Here is a 5,400-nt window from a genome sequence, read left to right as displayed (position 1 = left end):
ATTTATTACCAACTGTCTCGTGCGTGTTGCCCCCGTCGCCGCTACCCGCCACCATCGCACACGAGCATACCACCTACCTGCCCCAAAAGACCGCCGATATTTTTTCAAAGTCCTACGACGCGCATTGCTTTTACCCACCCACCTGTTCCAAAAGACCGCCAGAATTTATTTAAGTCCCATGACGCGCATTGCTTTTACCCACCCACCTGTTCCAAAAGACCGCCAGAATTTTTTTTAGTCCCTTGACGCGCATTGCCTTCATCGTTAGCATCCTTAATAATATTTAATTCTGGTTGTTTTTTTTTTCTTGGGTTATTTTCTTTTTGTGTTTCTCTTTTTTTTTTCTTGTTGTTACACAACACGCGCATTGCTTTTTACTGTTGTTTCGATTTTTTCTCTCATTTTTTGTTTTCCTGCACTACTCTATCTACTTTTCCTCTTTATTAGTTGTCTATCGTCTCTCTTATTTTTTTTCGTTATAATTGTTATTGTTGGTTTTTTTTTTCTTTCTCTTCTCTTTCTCTTCTCATTAGGCCTCGTCTAACCTACGAAACGAATCTCGAAGCCAAGGGCTGAGTCTCAACAGATCGTAGCATGGTAACTGCTCTACCGAGTACAACACCCCGTCAGGTACCTCAGTCGTTTACAGACGTTTCCGAGTCTTGACATCGAACTCGGTTTAAAGAACCCATGGTCAACCATCAGACGTTAATCCCCAAATTGCTGAGTGAGATCCCGAGGCTGGCGGCGATTTTTATAAACGTTGTACGGCAATTTGGGCCCGTGCGATAATCTGGCATCCCAAAGAAAACCAAATCACCTAGTAATAATCAGTGTCACATTGTTTTGAGCCTTTCGACTCACGAGACTCCTAAATATGTCATTGCCACCTTTGACTAGAAAGGATACGGCCTTAGAGGCATTTAGGCATAATCCTACGGGTGGTAGCTTCGCACCACCAGCCGCTCGACCGAGTGCGTGAACCAAATGTCCAAAGCTGCGGTTCCTCTCATACTGAGCAGGATAACTATCGCAACGACAAAGTTATCAGTAGGGTAAAACTAACCTGTCTCACGACGGTCTAAGCCCAGCTCACGTTCCCTGTTGGTGGGTGAACAATCTGACGCTTGACGAATTCTGCTTCGCAATGATAGAAAGAGCCAACATTGAAGGATTAAAAGGCGACGTTGCTATGAACGCTTGGCCACCACAAGCCAGTTATCCCTGTAGTAACTTTTCTGACACCTCTTTCTGAAAACTCTTTTAGAGAAAAGGATCGATAGGCCGTGCTTTCGCAGTCTCTATGCGTACTGAACATCAAGATCAAGCCAGCTTTTGCACTTTTGCTCTACGCAAGGTTTCTGTCCTTTATGAGCTGGCCTTAGGACACCTGCGTTATTATTTGACAAATGTACCGCCCCATTCAAACTCTCCGCCTGGCAGCGTCCTCGAATCAGATCACGCGGGACTATCAACGGCGATCCAATTAGAGCTCCCGGCCCGCTTTTTGTTTCCTTGCGAGAACAAACGAAACGAACAAAAAGACATCTTGCTTCACGCCACTCTTACACGCTTGGCTCAAGAATACTGTGACAGCCGGGATGCGAGGTCCACGGTGCACGCGCTCCGCCTAACCGAGTAAGTAAAGAAACGATGAAAGTAGTGGTATTTCACTTTCGGCGCTTGTGCGTCTCCAACTTATGATACACCTCTCATGTCTCCTTACAGTGCCAGACTTAAATTAAGCTCAACAGGATCTTCTTTGCCCGCTTATTGTTCCAAGCCCGTTTTTTTGGCAGTGGTTTTTTTAAATCGCAGATAGGGACATGATGATTGTTGAGCTCGCATGATGACTTCCGGAAGCGGTTCATAGGAGCATCCTTCCGTGCCCGCAAAATATCATGCGACCTACCGAAACCAACGCAAAATCAGTACAAGCTTGGAAAAATCCTCCAATGAGAGCAGATGTTGATGGTTAATCTCAGTCGAAGTAGGCTCTCCCTACTGTCAAAGGGAACCGACCACTTAGCCGCCTCGACGACGCTCAGATGAGTTCCATTGAGTCATTGCCCGCAAGAAAACCACGTGGAGGTAAGTCAGCAGCTGTAAACAGCTCAAGCCTTATTAGTCTTTTATATTTTTACGCACTTTACTTAACTCAAATGTGTAGTTTATATAGGACATTACAAAGCTTACGCCCACAGTAATGACAATAAGTGTATATAGAATAAACAAGTGTTAAGTGGACATCACTACTAACACTCAGAATAAATTAACACCTATACCACAACACACATTCATAATACTGCTTCGGTCTTCTAACTCTAGGCTTCTTTATCTTTTAAGCCTCCTGTCCTTTCTCGTTTTTCTTTCTATGAAGCACCTTTTTGCACCCGGTTTTAGAAATCTCGTAGTTTTCCTTGGACTCTACGCATATTCTTTTGATTGATTCGCTTGGCCTGGCTAAGTACCGAATTTTTTCTACTTTGGGAACATAATAGGGACAGTCACTAAGTATCAATTGACTCATCTCTCTAAGTCCGCACTTGCATCTAGGATCATCCACTAATCCAAAGTCACACAGCTTAGCTGCAAAGTCTCCATGTCCCGTCAAAAACTGTGAGGTATAGAAATCTGGTTTGAGCCAACGTAGCTGGGCTCTCTCATTAATATCGGGCATATATCTTTTGGTGACGGAACCTTTTCCAGTCTCTGTCCATCTCCTCTGCCATATCTCGCTCATCATGCTATCTAGCTCCCTCTTTACATGATCTTTTTCCATTTCTCCGTCATATTGAATCCCCCCCAATGCGAAGGGTATTTTTTGCGGATTTTATACATGTAATATCGTTCTCTTATTACCAAATCCAAGGGCTTAAGGTTTGCAAGTACTTGCAGTGCTGGGGTTAAGGTAGTTCTGTACGCCCTTGTTACCAACAGAAGTGCATGTCTTTGTATTGCTTGTATCTTGCGCACCATAGTTTCTTTTTTAGCAATGTCTCCCCAGGCCCCTGCTGCATATGCGATTATGCGCAAAAATACCGTTGCGTAGAGTCTTGTTAAAACTGCATTTATTAGTCCCTAGCTATGCCTGGCAACCCTTCTAAGCTTCTGGACCAGTCTTTTGCCTTTTGCTCCAACAACCTTCAAGTGCCTCTTCAGTTTTAGCCTGGTTTCTATCGTGACTCCAAGATATTTCACTCCACTCTTATACTTAATGGGTACGTTACCTATTTTTATTGTGGGTGGACGTAGTCTCCCTTTACCCGTTTTAACGAGGCTACTTGTAGCCGAGCCGACCCTTCCCTGCACTCTCTTGTGCATACCTATTGTGCCCTTAGCCGTTATTTTCCCAGGCTGTCTTCCTGCCCCAGAGTCTTTGAGTAGTATTATCTTTGTTTTTGTTTCCGAAATCTCTAGTACCTACTCTGTTGTCCATTCAGCCATTAGGTCCGTGTAGCGTTGCTCAGTTCTCTCAACCTCTCGTTGACTATCTCCCTCAGCAAGTATCATAACATCGTCAGCATAGGCAATTACTTTACATTGTGCACTCACCAGTATATTAAGGAGCTCATCCATACAAAGATTCCAGAAAGAGGGTCCCAGTATCGATCCCTGGGGGCATCCTTTATACACACTTCTTGTGGCCATTTTATAATTGTACTGTATTATCACCCTTCTCATAGTCAAATAGCTTTTTACAATCTTGAACACATTACTGGGACACCCTCGTCTGCTGAGCTGCTTGAGCACCTTAGACCACTTAAGGTGGTCAAAGGCCCCTGTAATATCAAACAGCAGCCCATACATCATGTTCTTTTCACTATTCTCCACCAGTTTTCTCACTTCCACAATCGCGTCCTTGGTTTCGTGCCCCACGGTGAATCCATACTGCCTAGTTGACATAAAGTGTGCATGTGTTAACTGCGGTGTTATCCGTAGCTTTATCAGTTTTTCCAGGATTTTGCTGAAGATTGACAGGAGGCACATCGGTCTATACGATTTAACGACGGTTAGGTCTTTTTAAATTTCTTTTAGTAATATTCTAATTATTCCTTTCTTCCACTGTCGCAGAAATACACCCAACCTCAGGCAACTATTATACAATTTAACGGGGACCTTAACCATCTTTGTTCTAATTGCACACTTGAGCATTTCAACCTAAATAAGATCTTTGCCTGGAGCTTTCTTGTTTTTTAGTGACGATACTGCCATTCGCACTTCCTCCTCAGTCCACTCGCAAGCTTTAGCTTCGTTTTGGCTCTGCTCTGGTTCTTCTACGTCATTGGCGAGGAGTTCCGTACCAAACAACCCATCAAGAATCGCAGTTGCTGTCCCTTCCCAGCTTTCCGTACACCCATCCCTTGTTCTGATGCTGGCCATTGCCATTGCGGGCAGCACCTTATCACTTGACGCCTTATATATGTGATCGTATGTCTTCTTATTCCCATGCATTTCAACATGGTTTTTCCAACTAGTAGATCTGGCCTCTTCTATGTCCTTTTTGTAGTTTCTCCTAAAGGTGTTTTGTTCACTTTTGGTACTGGCCCTTTCCCGCTCATTTCTTGCTCTCTGGTAGGCTCGTCTTTTCCTATATAGTTCTCGTTTTTTTTCTCAATAGTTCTTGTGTCCACCACGGCACTGATCTTTGACATCCCCACTTACGTGGGATGCATCCTCTTGTAGAGGCCTTCATAACCGAAGTTATCCTGTCAACCATCTCGTTGATGTCGTTCTCACTATTTAATGTGATGTTAATAAGTGGCTCGGCTCTTATTTCAATATTTTTTGCATAGGTTACCCAATCTGCCTTTTTGACATTGTATCGCTTTTGTTTTACTACAGGTCGTGGGGGTTCTTCTGACGCTAGCTCGAATATTATTGTCCTATGCTCACTTGATGTCTCGTTTTCCAGTACTCGCCAGTTCGTTACCTTGTTCTCTATTGTATTTTTAACAAACGTGACATCAATGTCTCTATTTCCCTCGACATATGTGCAAAGCTGCCCAGAAGTATTAGCTGGTACTAGGTCATGTCTTATTATCAATTCTTCGAAGCATTGGCCGTTTTCACCAGTTGCGTCAAGTCCGTGACACCACAGCGGTAAGATACCGTTTAAGTCAGCACACACTATTACCCTGTTAGAGCTTACAAAGTCAAGGATATTCTCCAGCTGCTGTGCATACACCTCAATCGGATCTCTATACTGGCAGTAAAGGCTCACAACATATACCTCCTGAAGGGGGCCCTCAATATATGCCGCTACACAATAAGAGGTGCTGACGCCAGTAAGTGTCGTTGCAGATAGATCTTTATTTTGTATTACAATACATGCCCATAGGAATTCCTCGCCCCTATTTCCTGTTACAATAACGTTGTTGTACCTCTCCAGGCTGACTA

At 43.8% G+C, this 5,400-nt stretch overlaps 1 pseudogene; it reads right to left on the bottom strand.

Moving 5' to 3' along the window:
- Nucleotides 1–554: 554 nt before the first annotated feature.
- Nucleotides 555–1,903, bottom strand: LOC149375928 (large subunit ribosomal RNA; annotated as a pseudogene).
- Between the last annotated feature and the right edge of the window lie 3,497 nt (nt 1,904–5,400).

Source organism: Copidosoma floridanum, unplaced genomic scaffold (genome assembly GCF_036245765.1).
Source record: "Copidosoma floridanum isolate Cflo_tuat_1 unplaced genomic scaffold, Cflo_Japanese_pri ptg000002l, whole genome shotgun sequence".
Lineage (NCBI taxonomy): Eukaryota > Metazoa > Arthropoda > Insecta > Hymenoptera > Encyrtidae > Copidosoma > Copidosoma floridanum.
This window is presented reverse-complemented; position numbering and strand designations above follow the sequence as displayed.